General features: G+C 42.4%; 1 non-coding gene and 1 pseudogene across 1 annotated transcript; one reads left to right on the top strand and one right to left on the bottom strand.

Moving 5' to 3' along the window:
• The first annotated feature begins 11,385 nt into the window (after positions 1-11,385).
• On the top strand, positions 11,386-11,457 carry TRNAP-CGG (transfer RNA proline (anticodon CGG)). The gene has a single exon. It is a non-coding gene; the product is annotated as a tRNA-Pro (tRNA).
• An 814-nt stretch (positions 11,458-12,271) lies between these two features.
• Positions 12,272-16,191, bottom strand: LOC133924661 (SH3 domain-containing protein 2-like; annotated as a pseudogene).
• Between the last annotated feature and the right edge of the window lie 5,207 nt (positions 16,192-21,398).

A 21,398-nucleotide genomic window follows, 5' to 3' on the forward strand; every position in this document is an offset into this window, starting at 1 on the left:
GCCCCTTTTCCTCTCCCTTGCTGGCCTCATCGTTGGCGGCGAGAGAGAGGTAGGCTAGCCCTTGTCTCTTGTAGTCATGTAGCTAGTTTTCTTCTATTGTAGGGCTTAGTTTTTTAGTGTTTAGGTCCAACCTCCGCACAAGGCGTCAACGGCTAGGTGCGGCCACTTCTATGTTAACGGTTGACTGTTGGGCCTATCTGTGGTCTTGGAGACTACTGTGAGGCCCTGAGGAGCACATTGGGCAGCTTTTGCGAGAGCCCAAGGTGTTCTTCGTGTGGTGTGCTGCAGGTGCCTCATTGTGGAGGATGCTGGCCATGGGAGTGCTCGTCATCGCCAGTGTGCTGGAGGTGGTTGTCGTTCACGTCGGCGGTTTTGTTGTCATTGATGTCTTTTGTTCTGTGTTATTTTTTGGTGATAGAGATGGAGCTTTTACGGCTTTTGTTTCCTCCTCGGATTCTCCAGAGTTGGCAGTGGACGTCTTCTCCGCGAAGGTTGAGGGAGGGTGTGTAGTTTGAAGTTGTGTTTGGTGGGGGGGGGGGGGATTACGCAGATCCCCTTGTCGTTGCTTTTGGATCTCTGGGCTGTCGAATTTTTGTTTGACGACGCTGGACAAGGTTACTGGACCCCCAACTCCGGCAAGCCGGTGTCAATGGTGCTAGTCTATGTTTTTCCTACTGGTATTCCACGTCGAGGCTGTCGATTCTCGTTCAATGGTATAGATGCGGTCGGGCGGTGGTTCCCGGTCGTTGGCTTTTGTGGCTTCATAATGTTTGGGTCTCCACGTGGATTCCAATGAGGGGTTGGTTGTCGTCTTGTCGTGCCGAGCTGATGACTGTGGGTTGCCGGCATTTGTGGCGGCGAAAGACGAGGAAGATGGTGAAGATTGCAGAAAGATCCTTTAGATCCTGTTTTGTAATATTCAATTATTGTTGGAGTCTAGATATAATGCGAGATGTAATTCCAAACCACATGAATGAAATCCTCCCCCCCCCCCCCTCATTCAAAAAAAAAAAACAATCACTCCTTTGTGTATGTGAACTTTGAAGCAGAGCAAAGGATGGAACAGGAAGGTGATGTAATTGCCTTACTACACTTGGAACAGAACTGCTGGAGAAATGAACACCCAGCTCTTGGAGTCTCATGACTTTGGAGCGTTGACTACCTTTTATTTTGGGGCAATTGTATTCTTACTCTTATTTTGGAGTTTAATTGTGATTTTACCTCTACTTTTTAGATTTTATGACTTTGTTCCTGCTTTTCCAAATCGAAGATTGTGGTTGCTTCTATTCCGTTAAGAGCATTTAACGATGTCAATTCAGCTGTAAAAAGACATGTATGTCTTTCTAGATTTACCTCTAATTTCTTAGGACTTTGCGATTTTACCCCTGTTTCGACATCAAGCATTTTGACAGATTTTGAAAGTATTTTGGCAGCAAAATTTGATAGAATTTTACTCCCCTAAACTATTAAACTATTTGTTTTACTCCCCAAACTTCAAATACCGAATCATATAACCCCCTGAGACCGGTTTTACAAATGGTTTTGCCACTGTGACTACCATGTTACCCAGGTTTTGCCACTTGGCTGCCATGTCATTTCTCTCTAGCCATGTGAAGGCCACAATAGGTACCTCCTCCTCTCGTGGCAAAAACACTGGAGGCTGACCCAAGCATAGACACAGTTAAAGATGGCCAAATGGGCCAGCACGAGGCACGACCATTTTGGCCCGGCCTAGGCATGGCACGGCACGATGATTTGGACCGTGCCTGGGCCGGAGCCGCGGCACGACGGGTCGGCACGGCACAACCCATTTAACTGTTTATATTTTTTAGTATTTTATATAATTTGTTTAGATCTAATATCATATAGGATATGTGGTGCAATAGTAGTGTGTTTGACTCCAAAGTAGAAAGTCGGGTGTTCGATTCCGAGTGAAAGCAAGTTTTTGTGATTTTTTCCAATTTTCCGCGGGCTGACGGGACAAAAAAAGTCATCGGGCCTACCGTGTCGTGGGCCGGCATGGCATGGCCCGGTCTTAAATGAACCGTGCCTAGGCTGGAGTCACGGCATGTGGGCTGACACGGCACAACCCGTTTAGCTAACGGGCCTAAACAGGTCGTGTCTCAATGGACCCGTGCCGTGCCAGGCCGGGCCGCCCATTTAGCCATCTCTGGACACAGTAGGGTGGGACCTGAGGTCCAGTTGACCGGGCTAGGCTTGACCTCGGTCAACACGGCCATGACAATTTGTTAGTGCATGCCTAGGACGCGACGGAGTCCTCGCCAGCAGTGATCTCGCTGATGGGGCAGCGGAGCCCTGCAATAGCACCAATGCACAATTGTGAGCTCATTTGAGGGCTTAGGGTTTGGCGAGCCGTACTGGACGATGGTTGGCGAGGAGCACCCGTCGCAATGGTGGTCGGTGCACGTGGTTGGCCTAGCCGGCATCATGCTGCGAGGGAAAAAGCACGTGCAAAATGTTCACCGAGGTCGGACGGTGCTCACCACGCAGCAGGTTAGGAGGGAACGACTCGAGTGGTGTTGGTCCATTGATGAGGGGTGGAGCTGGCCACCGAAGTCAAAGAACATGGCCGTGTGCTCGTCGATTCGCTCAGGGAAGGGGTGGATTCACATGAAGAAAGGCCAATGAAGCTTCAGACGACCTCTAGCTGCTGTCCCCTAAGCTTGACGTGCTCGGATCCGGTTGTATTTCGTCGAATTTGGCCGATGCAGTGGGGAAAGACGGGCGATGGCTTGCTGCTCGGCTTTGCTGTGTACGTGTGGCTCTGGAGAGGGAGAATAGGGGAGCAGTGAGGAGAGTTAAAGCGTGCTTGACTCGACCACTTGCTCTGGTAGTGCGACGATGGAATGGCCGTTAGGCATCGTCAGCCATGTGGCCAACCTCCTCTGTGTAGCATCGAATAGGAAGAAAAGAATGAGAGAGGAGCACAGGAGAGGGACGAGGGAGAGAGGGGGCACGGGATGGGTCATAAGATAGAGAAGGGAGGGTGCTATGGTTATTTAGTTATTTTCCAACTATTTTTTTAATATCTTTAATCGTGCTCTTTCGTTTCGAACGTTTTGAAAAGAGAAGCAAAATCACAATCTATAAAGTAGAAATAAAATCATAGTTGCACTTAAAATAGAGGTAAGAGCGCAGTTAACTCTTTTATTTTCGCACAATAACAAACCTTTTGCCGCAGGGAGCACAGTCTGTGAGATGCTTCTCCATCCTGCCTAGCGCTGTCATTCGTGCCATGAATTTTCCACGGTGATTTTGTTTGCGCCCCCCCCCCCCCCTCTCAGCGACCCTGCACCGTTTGTGGCGGCACAGTCATTTGGACCCAGCTCTCAACTTACTTCCAACCTAACCAGGACGGTAATGGCGATTTGGATGGTGGGGCACCGAGCCGGTGACCGCGACCCGGCTTTCCGTTCACCTATTGCGCGCCGTGCTGCTTTGCACCGGCGTGATTGGCTGCACTAGCCAGTAGCCAGCCAGCCGCCCTTCACGCGCCGGCGCTGCGCTGCTCCACTTGGGCCCCGCTGCCGTGGTGCCCCGCCACGCTAATCTCATGTCTTGTCTTAAACAAGTACGCAATTTGCTTTGGCTTTGTTCCTTTCTTTCGTTCTGCTCCGCCTTCTCTTATCCTCTCGGATTCGTTTCTTTTCCTCGAGTTCTCGTGCCTGCTCCCTGGCCTGCTTATAATCTAGCATTTTTTTTTTCAATTGCCCGGCGTCTCCTTGGTTTATGCCTAAACACACAGCAGACAGTGTGGCATCTACGTGCTGTGTGATCCTGTACTCAGTTTGGTCACACGAATACACCGGAAATATTGACATTTGATTAATGCCATATCAATAAAATGTGAAACTATCCATAGTCAATGACTATGGACTAAAGTGATAAATAAACGAAGTCACCTCTTAACGGTGGCAAAAAAACCAATTAGCTCAGTAAACACGAGCCTGAAAATTTTGCAACTGAGTGTGGAGAACTGTAGCCTGCCGGCAGTCCAGCCGAGTGTGTGCTTGGGTAGGGTGGTTTGTTCATAAAGGGTGCTTGGGAATTTCGCAACGAGGAACCGGAGGTGGCGTGGGTTTGGATGGATCATGAGAAGGCAGCCAGACTCAGACGCGGATAAGGCGATGGAAGCATGCAGCAACACGCCGAATCCATCAGCCTGCTGCTCGTAGTCGTAGTTGTTTTTGTTTATTCTCTTGTCGTACGCACAGCGCGCCACGTGAGCCCACTGGGCCCGCGGCGTCGGTGCGTCCGGTTTCCGGCATTCAAAGTCGTTCCCTCCTTGCTACGTACCCAACGAACCGCAGCGGCAGTAACATGGTACGGATTAATACATTGATGCAGTGTACTGCTACTGGAATTCCACGTACAGTTATCTTAGGCTGGGATGAGCAACCGGGAAAGATTCTAATGGCTTGCAGACTTCCTGAGTTTTGTCTGTTATACCAGTCAACTTGTGACGAAAAGGGAGGAAAGGACGTATTGACTGACTGGCTCTCCGTTTATGTAGGAGAATCGACCGGCAGGCTTCGATCGAATTTCTTGCTCTTATCCAAACATTGCGCTGCACATTTTCTTTTTGAACGAAATGCCCTGCACCTCTTGATCGATTCCATGACAGCAGTTTCGTTTAGTTTTGACAGGGAAACAACGATGCAGTTTTTGTTGCTAAGCATGCCTCGACTTGCTTTTCATCTCAACCATCCAAAGTATTACTCTGCAATAAGTGAAATCGACAGTAAGTACAGGGAAGAGAAGCATCGAAGTCGAACCCGCACAAGCGAAGAAAAAGCTCTTTAGCAGTTGGATTATTGAGCCTGCATGCGCTGGCGAGTTTCGACGACTCGTAATGGTTCACTCCACCACTACATGGTCACATGGAGACTCGAGTCAATAATACCCGGCACGAGCACCTCCTGAAACGAGACGACATCATACACATCCAGATCCTCCAACCACTGAATGAGCCAATCACTTTCTGATTTCCGAATATAGCAGCTCGAACCATAGCTCTAGTTCCATGTATGTGACATTAGCAGGAAGGTTCGAGAACAGCATCATGTGCTGCACACCGATGCATTCGGAGAAGTCAAAAGGATGTCACTCCCCTTCGCTCGTTCCAGCGTCCATCCAGCCATCGAAACTGCAGGGGTTAGCAGTGCGCTCTAGCGCTGCTCTCCTGTACCAGCTTCCCTTTCCATTTTGTGCGTTGGGACCATTCATTCCAATTGGTACTGACTGAGTGACTGCTACTAACCCAGAAGCAGCATGCTGACTGAAGCCAGGGCAACTAGGCAAGGGAGAAAGTGAGCTGAGCTAACCCAGGAAATCAACAAGGTTAGGTTAGGAGTAACAGAACAAGAAAGCAGAGAACTGAATTGCGTGCAGTGCACATGGCGCCTCTGTTTGTGTCCATGCGAGCGTTGGAATGCATGGAATGATAGGTGCCATCCGAAAGCGCGGCACCAGCTCATTACTTTCTAGAGGGCTCCCAATGACAGGGCTTCTTAAGTAGATATTTTAAAATTTATTTTTTATAATATTATTATAATATCTTCTAATATTATTATAATATATTTTATTTTTTCAATCTCTATTAATTAATTTATTTTTATATTTCATTACTGTCCTTCTTCTTCAAACCTACCGTCATACTTATAAACAGTATTAAAAAGTAGAGAATACCTCAAATTTGCCATTAGTCTCTCAGGCCGAGTCGATACCACATCATTTGTAGCGACCGAAACGTACTCTGCTGGGCGCCGGATGCAGAGCGAGAGAATCTGCATTTGCACTGTAGCACACTAGAGTCAGCCTTAGCCCTCGCACGGTAACTAGGTGAGAAGAGCCGCGCCCACGCGCGGTGGCAATGGCGGAGCTAGTCCTTTTTATCGAGGTCAGCCGATCCCGATAGAATTATGTGATTCCTTAATAAAATACTATTCATCGCTAAGCTGGACCTCATCGTTCAATGAAGCTGACACCGACAGCGTTCTTGGCCGACTTCGCCCTGCACAGCGGCGAGGTATTTTTGGAGCTGCGTGCGTGCTCTGGCCTCTCTCTGTTTTCTTTCGTTTGTTGCTGGCGAATCAAACAATGTACCAGCGCAGGCGTGACGGATTCATGGCGGAAAGACGACGGGTACGGAGTGCCTCGGCCTCCTTGCTATCTCACTCACCCCATCCTCAGCCCTCACCAGCCACCACACTGGCTGGTTCGCACTGAACGAGGGAGACGCCCTGCTGCGACGGCCGGCCTGCACTTTCCCTTTTGGTCCCGTGCTCATTGTCTGATTGCCGTCGTCACCGCACCCTGCTTTTGACCCAACTTTTTACTCAGGAACGCACAATGACACAACACTTTCTCTCTTGCTAACTGGGCCTCACATAGCTAATCGTCTTTCACTAGTTTTTTTTTTATCAAAACATCAAATCTTTGGAGCAGATTCATGATGGATTGTTGATGGCCCCTTCTTCGCCTTATCGCCAACTCCGAGCACCTTGATTGCATGTGCCTGCCAGCGACTTGTTTCCTGCCAGGCCCTAACATGCGGGGCCCGCGTGACATGCTCAATCGAAGTGCCACTACCCAGCCACTCATGCTAATGTTCATCCATAAGGTGTTGTCTCGGTCGGACTGTGCAGTCGCTAGTGTCGCACTAGCGGCCGCCGGATGCAAATCCAGAGACCAAGATAAGGGAAAACGCTGTACTGATCTACTGTAGCATATTCTTTATAGCAAAATTCTTGTAGTCGACCTTATTGTAGCTGTCGATCTGAATCGTCTGCAGTTGGAACGGACAGGTGAGATCACATGCAGTCCTCAACTTGCAGTCGGCGAAGGGACTATACTGCATCTCGGTCAGTCAGGTTATGCCAACAGCAATCAGAACTCACTGACAGAGCCTTGCACAGTCATGAACTCCACAAGGATGAGTGCTAGCAATATCCATTACACATCAGCTAAAAAAAATCCATTACACAGCAGCTCACAAAAAAAAAAATCCATTACACAGACATGACGGGCAGTGGGCCGACTCTTCTGTCAACGACGTCCGGCTAGCTGACAAGTTGCACCGACGAGAGGCGGCTCCCTGTTGACTAGTACGTATTAGAGTTATAAAATAATTTCTAATAAATCTCAAATGTTTATATTACGAAGAGGCAATTCATATTGAGGCTCATCCTATATTAATATTATATTATTAATATTATATATATATATGTAAGGAATATAAACTGCTAATTGAGAGTAGCCATAAAATTAAGAAGTGAATTGTATATACACTGAATGTTAAATTTAGTGTACCAGATGTAGAAAATGAACTGTATATTATGGAGTAGTATCGTGACTATAAGATGGTTGAAAATCGTTCTATAGTCGAGCAAGCTCATGAGGTTCAGTGCATCGTGAAGGAACTCGAACTCCTCAAGATAAATGTACGCGACAAGTTTGTAGCTAGAGGTATCGTTGCCAAGTTACCTCATTCGTAGAGAAACTTTATCACTATTCTAAAATACAAGAGACAAGAGATTACTGTTGAGAGTTTGATCGCGTTTCTTACTGTTAAGGAGAAAGCTCGGGCTAAGGATGTGAGTCTAAAAGGAGGTGAGAGACAGATTAGCATCAATATGGTGCAAAAGCCCTTCCACATTAAGAACAAAGGAAAATATAATGAGCCAAACAAAACTACCACCTTCAAGAAGAAGATGATAAATACAAAAAAACTACCTTACTTTATGTATGGTGAGATTGGGTATTTCACCGAGGATTGTCTAGGCCGCATGGGAAGAAAGGCTCCACAAAAGTATAATTCAAAGACTACTAATGTGGTGATCATTGGCAAAGTTGAAAACGGAGGTGCAGCGTATGAAAATTTACCTTCAATATTTTCAGTATACTAATTGGTTGATTGATACATGAGCCAATATTTATGTGTGTGTTGATATCTCAATGTTCTCTTCTTATTAGATCACATATGATTCTTCCGTCCTAATGAGTAATGAGTCATATGTTTCTGTTCATAGTGTTGGCACGGTATATCAGAAGTTTATTAAACAAACACATGAGTAAGATCTTGAGGAGGATGATAGTGGTGCTCTTAGGAGGAGTAAGAGACAAAGAACTGCAAAGTCTTTTGGAGATGACTTCACTGTATACATTGTGGATGACACTTTCAAGTCTATTTCAGAAGCGTTTGTATCTCTAGATGCAGACTACTGGAAGGAGGCTGTTCGGACCGAAATGGATTCCATCTTCGCAAATGGGACTTGGGAGGTTACAGAATGACCATATGGTTGCAAACCTGTGGGTTGCAAGTAGGTGTTCAAAAAGAAGCTTAGAGCCGATGGTACTATTAAAAAGTACAAGACTCAGTTTGTGGTCAAGGGTTATATCCAAAAGGAAGGTGAAGACTTCTTTGACACTTATTCACCTATTGCGAGATTGACTACTATCCGAGTGCTACTTTTCTTAGCTGCCTTACATGGTCTTATCATTCATTAGATGGATGTTAAGATAACTTTCCTTAATGAAGAGTTGAACAAGAAATTTATATGGAACATCCTGATAGGTTTATAGTAAAAGGTTAAGAAGGCATGGTGTGTAAGTTGTTGAAATTCTTGTATGGTCTTAAACAAGCTCCTAAGCAATGACATAAGAAGTTCGATAGAACTTTAACATCTGCAGGCTTTTCGGTTAATGAAGTAGATAAATGTGTGTATTATCTCTATGGTGGGTGAGGGAGTTATATTGTGTTTATATGTTGATGATATATTGATATTTGGAATAAACCTTGACGTGGTTAATGAGGTCAAGTCTTTCTTATCTCAAAGTTTGTTATGAAAGATCTAAGTGAGGCTAATGTAATATTTAACATCAAGTTAATCAAAGGAGAGAATGAAATTACTCTTATACAATCTCATTATGTTGAGAAGGTCTTGAGCTGCTTTGGTTACCAGGACAGCAAGCCTTCTTTAACACCTTATGATCTTAATGTGATATTTCGAAAGAATAAGAAAAGTGGTAGGACCAACTTAGATACTCTCAGATTATTGGATCCCTCATGTACTTAGTTGGTGCTACAAGGCCTGACATCTTATTTGCTATGAGCAAATTGAGCTGGTTTACTTCTAACCCAGACGATGAACATTGGTGTGCGCTTGAGCGAGTTATGCACTATTTGCTTGGTACTATGAGTTATGACCTTCACTATTATGGGTACCCATAAGTACTAAAGGGTTATAGTGATTCAAACTGGATATCTGATGTTGATGAGATTTACGTCACAAATGGATATGCATTCACTCTAGGTGGTGCTGCTATCTCATGGAGGTTTTGCAAATAGATTATCTTGACGAGATCAACTATGGAAGCAGAACTCACTACATTAGATATAGTCACTATTGAGTTAGAATGACTGCGTGAGTTGTTGATGGACTTACTTGTGGTTAAAAAACTAGTACTGGCTATCTTTATAAACTGTGATAATCAGTTGGTTATTATCAAAGTAAATAGCTCTAAAGATAATGATAAGTCCTCAAGGCATGTAAAGAGACTATTGAAGTCTGTCAGGAAATTGAGAAACTCTGGAGTGATAACCTTGAATTATATCCAAACAGCTAAGAACCTGGTAAATCCCTTTACAAAGAGATTATCACGAAATTTGATAGATAATGTATCAAAAGAGATGGATATGAGACCTATGTGAGTTATATCATAGTGGTAACCCAACCTATGTGATTGGAGATCCTGTGATTAGGACCTATGAAGAACAAGCTATTGGTCTAACTGGAGGAGAGTAACTTTGTGTTTGAACCATTAGAGTGAAGATGCAATACTCTTGGAGATCTGTAAGGCGGGTTGTCTATCGTCTTACTGTGTTCTGTTGGCTTTAAGCAGCGAAGATGCTGATCTACAGGGCATTCTTGAAAGAACACACCTATATAAGTTTGACTGTTGGTCGCAATCTATGAGATTTGGGTGGTCTCTAGTAAACTTATGAAGAAATCATGGAGTAGGACTTATATGTTTCACCCACGGGGTAGCCAACTGGTAGCCAAATATCTGTTATGACTTTAAGTTAAACTTGTTTACATAAAATTTGTAATTTAAGGCATAGTCTATTGTTCAAGTTGTGAATGAGTGTAGCTTGATGTTCTAGGTGGATGTTTAACTTAACGATCTTTACTGAAATACTGGTATATCGAACAATAATGAGAAACTAGCAATTCTTTATGGGACTTTAGGATCTGATGAGGAATCGTTAGAATTATTAGGACTGACCTATGAAATAATTCCTAATAAATCTCAAAGACCCATATTATGGAGAGGTGATCCATGTTGAGACATATCCTCTATTAATATCATAATGCTAATGATGTAGAGATGGAGAGTTTTCTCCATATATATATGCAAGGACCCCACCTATTGGATACACAAACAATATAGACTGTTAATTGAGAGTAGCACTAAAATTGAGAACGCTCTTATTACGTGGGTCTATATAAGAGTTAGGATTTTATCTCTTTCTCTTTCTGTTGTGGTGCCATTGTAGTCTACTCCATCCTGTGGTCGACGTACACTGGCAACTGGGAGAGCAGATCTAAACCCTTATTGTGAGATCTTGTACCGGAAGATGACGAATAAGTTTTTTGGGAAGCGCTCTACGACTGCTCAAATTCTTCACCACGGCTCATCTTTATGGTCGCTTGGGCGTCGCCTGTTGTTATAGTCAACAAATCCAGTGCGTCGTCAGCAGGACCAATCGTGCCATCAACACGATGTAACTAACATCTTTAGCAACCTACACAACATAAAAGCAGTACGTAAAAACTATGCTACTTGTATTTTCTTTCATGTGGTTCTTAATTTTAGTATAGTAGATCTAGTCATATATGATTATATCAGTTAATTAGTTTTTACTCATTAATTATTTATAGATTAAATTAAATATAAGAGTGTCTGGTATTCTAACAGTAGGACCTAACTGATTTCAGTTTACCCACCACGATAAGCGACCGGATCTGGGTAGCTCACCTACACTGAGGTCACGCAGCCCTGGACGTATGCGTGCTGCAGCGCCACCGCGGCACGGGGTGATTGCTCAATTGCTTGCGTAATGTAATTCCTGCTGTTTTTATTTTTTGCTTGAGGAGCGAGCATTTTCTGGAGGATAGCCATGCGGGCAGCGACCTTGCTCTTCGTTCTCATCATTCAGAATAGGGATCCCGGCGCATTCTGAGACTTTGCCATCACTTACACATGATTTGCAGCAGGACAGCGTGAGGTCAGTGGTGATCCCCGACTGCAGCTTCAGTTCCACCCTTTCAAATTGAACATACTATCGTCGTGAAACAAGCCGGGTGTTTGGTCTAGTGGTATGATTCTCGCTTCGGGTGCGAGAGGTCGCGAGTTCGATTCTCGCAACACCCCTTAGTTTTATTTTTGTTCTTGCGTTGCTGTTTTTTCTCATTACCTTTTTTTTTTATAAGAGGTTTTGCCCTTACCTCGTCTGATCCATTAATTGGCACACACAAGAGGCAAGCCCAACTTCTTCATGTCTTTTTGATAAGGCTCTGCGGAGTGCCCAAAGGCCCAAGCGAACCATCTCCAATCCTCCGACGCACGGCTCAAGCAACTCTTCCGCATGAACAAAGCTATCGGAAACCATGATGCCCTGGGTTGTTTCTTCCGGTGCCATACAACTTGAGCGGGCTCTTGACCTTTCCTTTACAGACGTTACTCATTACTGCAGAGGGGCTCCTATTTTTCCGTGTATCGCTCGACGAATCCCAGAGACCCAGAGTTTGTTTGGAACCCAACAAGAATCGTTCGATCCAGGGCATCGTTGATTTCCCTTTCCCATGACCAAACCTTGATTTCCACGCAAAACTCTCCTGGCGATTGGCTGATTCTTCTTCCGGTTATGAACAACACCTGTAAGGATATACTTCCTCCAATTGCAATTACAAATATAGATCGTTTTAGACTTATACATCAGGATTAAGAAAATAATTAAATAATCTTATTGCTCTTTATTTATTTTGTATTAAAAAAAATAACTTATTTATTTATGAAAGTGATAGCATTTATTAAACAAGAGCAAGACGGAAACAAAAGACGGAAACAAAAGAGAAAAAAATATACAGAAATTCGAGAATAACTTATATTTAGAGAATAGTTAAAGAGACTAAAATAATTTACATTTATAATCAGAGTGAGTATTTCACTATTTCAAACAACAATATCAGGACAGCTAATGCCGAATCGGTCTCTCAGAAGTCAGAATGTCTCACATCCAACATTTTCTCAAATACAACAAAAGATTAATCTATGCACATGACTTGCAATAAACACATCGCGGAAGCTAAGAGGCGAAAAAGGATGACGTAGACACTGTTCCAACTATAGAAATAAAAAACACAAAATGGGACAGCTCAAAACCCCTAGAAAATATGCGGAACTTTGCTTGCTACAACACGTTCTCGCCTTTCGATATAAGCATGTGGAACCATCCTGCTTTGCCCTTGCATTCACCTTCTGCGCAACCACTGCTTGAGATCTGTATTTGGAAAAAAAAAAAAAACAGCATCAGATTAATGGCAGCTTAAATGATGGTATGTGCTTAGCTAGCAGCAGGCCAAAACATTTAAGCCTTCAACAGAACCAAAAACTGAGGAAGCACAAAAAAAATGCAAACATTGGTTCAGATCAGGTTAATGGCAGCTAAATGATGGAATGATTACTTGCTAGGAGCAAGCATTCAGGAGCCTTGAAATAGTATCAACAACTCAGAGGTACATTAGAAAAATAATTGCTAGAAAAAATACTACCTTTCGGACAATTACAATATCCCCAGCTGACAAGGTAAGCTCAAACTCACTTTCAGCTTTGAAAGAATCGAGGGCCTGCATCACAAAGAATAAATAGTCATATTCAAGAAACATCCTAGGTATTGACAACACCATATATACGTGAGGCAGATATTAAAACGAGAGCAAATTTAGCGTGATAACTCTTCATCGAAAATATGTCACACCTCTCCTAGGAAGAAATCAACAGATCTGACCGATTCGTCAATAGAAGTGGATGCAAACACCCCATTAACTTCATCATAAGCTGGTGGGGGTGGTGTATAACTTTCTGCTGCTGGGGTCGGGGGCGCTTCAATTTTTTGGCGCTCGGACACCAACTATCAATCAGAATATAATCGTCAAGTCAGTACATACAATATTCTGCATGCTTCTCGTTGCACAAGGGATGTCCCATGAGGTCAAGATACAAATTTGGTCAAATAACAAGTACTATCGTATACATACTTCTTCCAACTGGTCAAGGATCTCAAGAACTTTCTGATGATAAGCTCGTTCAGCCTCAACATTTAGGCCAAAACAAGAATGATCAGTGACCATGAAATGCAACTACCTGGTGTATAAGCAAATGCTGCATTAAAATGGCACAATCGATGATTACCAGTGCAATGAGACGCTGTAAGGTCAACCTTTGCTGTTGAGTCTCAATGGCAGACATCGCTGCAATAGCTTCCTTCCCCAATCCCACCATGTTTGACTTCAGTTCTTCAAGCTTGTACTCAGCGGCTTCCAATTTCGATATCATATCACCATTCCCAGCTGATTCCTTCACTCTGTTTTGCCATCTTGATACTTCAACAGCCTAGAAGGGGCAAAAAAAGGGAACTAACTTAGTTCAAATTATAGAATGGCTCAGGTAATTCGCAGTCTGAATGTAATAGGATCCTATGTAGAGAATAGAGAGACATTAAGTGCAACATAAGCTTATCAGAACTGTTGGCAGTCAAGTACTTAATTTTGCCATTGTGCGGTGGAAACTGGCATAATGATACTGATATCATTGCTCTACAAATGATTATATTTTAAAGTTTTGGACTAAAGAGGTTACAGTAACACTGTGGACCATATAGCCCACGTTGCTCCTGAATGACTGTTGCCATCAACTTTTGAGAATAACTCTAGTCGGAGGTGTCTTCTTGGATGAACACTAACCTTGAAGAATGCAATTTCATCATTGTAAAAACTAAGCTTATAAGGAAGCTAAGACTTTCACCTGTGCTTTGGCTTCTTGCCTCATTCTGTCATACCTCTGGGCTAGATGTCTAGCATGTAGCATCCTCTAAAGGTGCACCCATTACCATTGCCCGGCTCTGCCACCTAGCATTCAAAAAATTTATTACCCAGCTTGTCAGATATCTATTTATCCTGGCTACATAATTAAATGTAAAGATGCAAAAACGAAAAACAGTTCAATCATAATAATACAAATACCAAAGATATTTACATAAGTTCTGAATTATTCCAAAATATATAATGCATATAACAAAATAATTGAAATCCCAACTATTTTGTTACGATTCAAAGCACAGGAAATCGCTAGTAACACACATCATAAGAGGTAAGGCAAATCCAGCATTAGGAAGACAAACCTGTGTGCCAAATGCTTTGAACATGTTCCCACGTTCTTTTTCAATCTGAGAACAAGCCTTTCCAAAGTATGTAGCAGCTTTGGATAAAGTATCACCACTTGTACATGTGTTTTCAAAGCCATATTTCTGGCTATCATCAGACAATGTATTCCCTACACTAATGAGAAAAATCAATTATATAGGATGCGCGGCTAATGAGTAAAAATTAATTTTATTCAGATGACAATATAACTCGGAAGTACTGTTCAGTGCAAAATAACTCCATCAACTGATAGATAGTAGGACAAAAAAGGCACCTATTTCAACTTGTTTGGACCCTGCAACTATATAGCCCTCCACAACCTGAACAATGTCCCTTTGAAAATGCTTGCAAAGGATGCCAATTTTTTTTTATTAGAGAGAAGCAAGGTAGACAGAAGAAGAGACAAGAAATTTGCGTTCTTCATACTTTAGCAGCACAAGTCGATAAGTGAAGTTTTTCCAATCTCTGGTGCAGTTTAACTTCTGATTCATCTGTAAACGCATTATCTGAATTTCCATAGCTGAACTGCTTAAACACACCCTGCAACGGTACAGATAGATATAATGTTATGTCACTTGTATTGAGTTCAAAAGGTTAAGACTTTCGGGTACACTCAAACAATGGGGCATTTTTACGCTTACATGATATGATAAAAACCGCACGAGAAATACTGAAGCAAATGTCATATGTAGTATAGGTCAGCTACTGATATTATGGGCTAAATAACAAACAGTTTCCAGGTATGTATTTCCAATTGTAGCATTGCATGAGCATTTTAAGGCAGACTTGGAAATGATGTTTGATGGTGATGGATTAATAGCAAGATTTGAAAATTGCAAACAAGAATCAAGATTTGAAAATTTGCAGTTGCAGTATTGCATTTATAAATTCAGCCAAGGATGCGATCATCAGCTTATACATCTAGTTCTTATCATACTCTCAGGTAAAAACAACATTTGCATACACTTTAATAGTTAGGCTTTTCTACAGACTAAATCAAAACAACACGCCACCATCTACAACTCCAAACAACACAGACATCTCCAAGACAAACACTACCCAAGCAGGTCACCTGAATGTTGCCTACTGATGTTCCCTGTCGGCCTTTTGATTTTATCTGTCCTCATACGCTTGTAGCCCTCTAACACCGTTTTCTTGGATGTTCCTAAGCCGGTGCAACCCCCTAATTTTGGTCAAACATTTTAAGTTGTCAAAATAGATGCAAAACAACCCAGTATGGAAATTTGGGACTGATCATATTTATGCGACTCTTTTTTGGACGTGGGAATAACGGACAATACTTCAAATCAGAAGCCTGCAACTCAACCAATCTGGTCAATGCTATCGATCGCAGCTTTATTCTTTATGAGAATTGCAATCAAGCCTCCACCGCCCAGGGTCAACAAATCCTGCGCGGCAGCGCAGGTAACCTCGCGCGCAGAAACCAGAAATCCAAACGCATCTGGCTATGAATACCACCAAATCCCCGTAATCCAGACGAGCCTTACGGGTGCTCAGATGGATCGAGATTCGCGAGAGCGGTCAGGAGGGCGCCACTCACCTGGCGGGCGACCTGCTCCTTGAGCCTGGAGGCCTGTTTCCACTGCGCCTCTATGGGGCCAGACGCGCGAGCAGAGGCGGGGACGAGACGAACGGGTCCCTGAGGCGACGAGGACCTGGGTCCAGCCCCCCCCCCCCCCCCCCTCTCTCTCTCTCTCTCTCTCTCTCTCTCTCTCTCGTCCTGCTGTGTTTTTCTCCCGATTCGTTCGCCGGGACAGGCCTTCCTCCGACTCTTCGGTGCTTTCGCGGTGGTCGGCTTCCCGCACGGCCCTTTCAGGCAGGCAGGCCGTTCGAGATTTTTTTTTATATTTTAGTTTTTTTTTATAGATGTTAGCTATTATTTGATGTACTATTTTTAGTTTGTTTATCGTATATATTTTCGATGTGTTTCGAGAGTAGATTAGGAGGATTTTAATAATCTCTAGGATCAAGTTTTTAAAGAGTCAGAGCAGTAAATTGTAAGAGACAAGTATTATTAGACATTCTAATCCTAGCTTTTTAAAATATATTCTTTATTTCAAATCTGCATGCTATTAATTCTTCATCCTATTTACTTATAGTACCATATTCTCTATATTTTTTATCGTATAGTTATCAATAGTGATTATGTTGGCTGCTTATTTCTAGCTTTGCACAAAAGTATGGATGGATAGTCAATTAAATACGACTAATAAACTATGCAACTATGAGTTAAAAATTTTGGTAATGGTATAGCAAAATGAAACCTTAGGTCTTGAGCAAAGAGGTGCTAGTGATGGTGGTTACAATTATGTTGTTGGTTTAGTAATTGCTTAAGTAACCTAAGTAAGAACTGGTTTATGGAGCGATAACCCAAGAAGTATTGTACCAACTACGACACCTAGTATGTGACATGCTTGGCCTATTAATTAGTAGATTCCAGTGTTACGCGTGCCAAATTGTAAGAGTGGATGCGTAGGGATGGCTAATGACAGAACCATTTGGTTAGTGGTATAGGATGTGCAGTGAAAGGGAAGCGTGAAATATTGCTAGAGTTACAAGGCGCAAAAGGGGCTTCTGGGTGGCGTGAAAACTATTTTGAAAATGGTGAAACCTAGCGAGTATGCACATACTGGATGAAACTTTGTAACGATCTTGTAGTGATTTTCCAGGCGATACACTATGAGCGTGTGTTAAGTGTTTCACGGACACGGCAACACAGAAAACACGATTCATGGGGAAAGCTAGACAACCTCTGCAGAGTGTAAAATCTGATATATCAGTTGTGCTCACGGTTATAAGAGACTTAGATTCTCACATGATTAGTTGATTTGGATTAGTTGGTTTGGTTTAGTTGGTTTGATTGGATGGTTCTTTGTTACCTATGATGTGTATCGAGTCAGATGGTTTGAAAACCTGAAGTGGTTTTCAAGTAGTTAGAAAATATGTGAAGATATTTCTAGGAGATGGAAGTCTAGTGATGAATCAATCACATAAATAAATAGGATGCTTTTATAACTATATGATAGCATATTGGTATTTATGCAAATTTAACCTATTACAGGTTGTTTCTTTATTTAATCTTGCATGTCATTTACTTTTCACACTTGCGGAGTACGATATGTACGCACACTTGCTATTTATATCTAAATATACATCAAACGTTTCTCAGACAATGAAGGAGAACCAGACTACTACATCGATGAAGATGAAGAATGCTAGACTGGTGGACCCCCGGTCAATTGTCTGTGAAAGATGGGAGCTTCATTGTATTTTTCTTGTGGGTTTTAGTTAAGACTTTGATGTCTTTCTATCTTGTTTAAGTTAAATATTGTAATAATGGTATTGTGCGCGATATATTGATGAAGTCACTGCATGTCTGAAACTTGATCATGGCATACATGTGGTTTACATCTGATTTTATCCCTTTATAAAACTGGGTGTGACACATGTGTCGAAGCTTTCAAGCATTATCGACCTATCCTATGCATCGATGACACTTTTCTTACCGGATATGAGATAGATCCTGATTATTATTGGGGTTAATGGGAACAACCAAGTTCTATCGTTAGCCTTCACATTTGTGGAGGGTCAGAACACCAGTAGTGGTATTGGTTCTTATACCGTGTGAGTATGATAATTATTGGTACTCGGTCGAACGTGTGCCTTATACATGACTGATAAGCTGGGATTCTCGCGATAATTAAGGATCCAAAAAATGGAACAGACAATGGTTTGATTGGACCTGTGTGACCAGATTTGCAGAGTAGGTGGTCTATGAGGCATTTTGGTGCAAACATCTTCTGCTAATTCAAGAACAAGAACCTCATGAACATGTTCAAGAGGCTGTGTGGTCAGAACCAACATCGGAAGTTTGATGCTCTTTGGAAGATACTAGATGAGCTAACAAAGAAGTAAACACATGAGCGTGCAGGGAGGCTCGTGAGCGAACCAAAGGATAAACCAATACCTCTTGACTCCCCGCCAACAGACAATCCAAATTCAAATTCCTTATCTACTCATTCTTGTTTAACATCATCTTTGCTTTATCATAAATCCACTTCAAGCTCAATTCAAATTTAAACCCTATTTAAATTTCTTTGCAAAAGTTTCTATTCTAAAACCCTAGATATGCCTAAAGTGCCCTTGATCCCAATCCTCCTCAAACCCAAGCTCTTGGCTGACACACAAGTCTTCTAGAAGCCCCAACAAAACGATCCACGGAATTAAATATTCGCGGAGTCCTGGACAACCTCATCTTCCCACGCAGTTTCAGAGTTCAAAACGGCCTCAAATACAAATCTTGACAATACCAAAGTTATACGTCTCGTCGAGAGCTTCGATTTGCACCTACGGAAGTCCCTATTTGAACATTAGAGCTAGGAGTTATGACCCCTCAAATTAGTGCTGCACAGATAAGTCCGAGATCAAATAATTTATCTTGTGACACATTTTTGGAAATCAAGATGACGTTTTTAGAAGTTTCAATGCATACCAAAGTTGTAGATTTTTTCTAGTACTACACGATAAAGTCCAAGAATATCCAATTTGGTGTTCGAAGTATTCGAACGGTAGAGATATTGTCCTCGGAATAGAGGACTGCGAAAAAAAAATCCTGACCGACTCGAACCCTAGCCCCATAAATAGGAGTTGCACACCTTCCCCTACCCCTTTGCATGCCCCCAAACCCTAGCCGCTGCTATTGCCCTGCCCGTGCGCCACCGCGTTGCCACGCCACGCCATCGCGTCGTCTCCCGATGTGTTGCCCCATGGAGGAGTCGTGCCTCGTCGCCCCTGCCGCCGTCGACGACATCCTGCCTTGCAGCACGCCATCAACACCGCCCTTACCCTTCACCATATCCCTGCACGCTGGCCTCCTCCCCGATTCTCGCAGCAAGGTAAAGACCAACCCCTCCTTCTCCTCCCTTCCCCTATATCGTTATCATGTGCAAGCCCCAATCAAGTACTAGTCCCCACGGAGCTCTCGCTGTGCTGCAACAGCTGTCATCGTCACAGACAGCCACGCGGCGGCCGATTGGCATCGGCGTTCTCGGCTGACTAATGCACCGATCGCCACACCCTTTCACCAGTGTGTGCCCCTGGTAGCCCTTAACCACCCCCACAAAATAGGTCGCCCGGTATAACACTTGCGCCGTTGGGATCAAGGTCGACATGCATGCTGTCCAGTGCAGGGAGGCTCAATAGAGAGAATCTATTGTAACACGGTCTATTTTCAATTCCCTAAGGTATTTTAGATTTAGCAGTAACACATTATTAGGTTAGCCTTTAGGCGTACCATACATGCCAGTGTTTGCTGTCGTCATCTTTTTATGGTTAGGGCTCATACGCACGGCGACGATAAACCCTATGTCCCATATAATGTTTATCAGCATATATAACCTCTGTGTCGGGTTATATGATAATTGTGCTTCACAACTACTATTGTTCGAAAAATTAGATTTTGTATCCTCCTAATGCTACTTCACTAAACAAATAACCCACACACTTTTACATTAACTAAATACAGAAATGTTGACAAAGTGACATCGAACCAAAATTAACGATAGAATGAACCACTCTGTGATGTCGATTGGAAAACTATTTGCACAACTAGTATTTTTCGCCGAATGAATGTGCAATATTTTTCAATTTACCGTATACAAAAGTTATATTAAAAAACAATTATACATATACATATTTTGTTATATATTATTGAAAATATCACCGGACGAGACGAAGTCTCAACCGTTCAGCGAGAGAGTCTAAGTTCTTACCCACAGAACGAGTGATATATTCCTCTCTCTAGTTATTAAATACAATGAGCATCAGGGCCTATAAGTTATCACATATTCAACAGACGAGATCTTATTAAACGGATGTTCATGCAATTTTTTCAAACAGATATGTATTCTTTTATATATATAATTCCCTCCGCAATCTCCGTGCCATAGCCTCCAACAGAGAAAGGCGGGCAGGTCCAAAAGTGGGCTTCTCAGCCTCGAAAACGAGCTAGCCCAGCACTTCTTTGTGTGTGCCCTTGACCAACGCTGTGCTATGCAAATAGGAAAAATTATAAAACTACTATCGCAAAAGACCTCTTGTTACTAAATGCCATCGTAAAGTTACTGAGTTACTTAAATATCATCGCAAATACGAAGAACTCCAAAAAATACTAAAATACCATGAATAGTACTGTACAGCTCCAATTTCCCTCTATTCAAAATTATGGTCTTCTGTTACTTCAAAAATCTTAGACCTTTTTTACATATTCTATAATCTATATGCAACTAATTTTAATTAGATTCATCAAAAAGCCTATGTCTAATTTAAACTAAAATTCTTAAAAAATATACTTTTATAACTTCTGATAATTATTAAAGCCTCAAATAAATTCCTAAAATTTTAGAATTTATAAAAGTAGTCTTTTTGGAGAATTTTAGTTTAATTTACATAGGTGTTTTGGGTGAATCTAATTAAAATAGGTTACACATGGATTATTGAACATGTAAAAAAAAAGTATAAGATTTTTTAGCATAAATTGGAATTATCGAGTACTGTTCATGACATTTTAACGTCGCAAATGCAAAACGATGATATTTTTTAGAGTTCTCCGCATTTGTGATGGTATTTAGCAACTTAACAACTTTGCGATGGTATTTAGCAACAAGAGCTCTTTTGCGATGGTATTTTCATAATTTTTTCCTGCAAATATGTGTAGCCGGGAGCAGCAGCTGTGCACAAATACAATGGAGGCGGCAGGATGTTGTATGCCTGTACACTGCCTAGTTAGTATGCACATCATGGACCGTGATTTACACCTAACGCGTGTAAACAAACATCTTATCCATGACCATGGCGTAATTTGCACATACA

The sequence above is a fragment of the Phragmites australis genome, chromosome 7 (genome assembly GCF_958298935.1).
Source record: "Phragmites australis chromosome 7, lpPhrAust1.1, whole genome shotgun sequence".
Taxonomy (NCBI): domain Eukaryota; kingdom Viridiplantae; phylum Streptophyta; class Magnoliopsida; order Poales; family Poaceae; genus Phragmites; species Phragmites australis.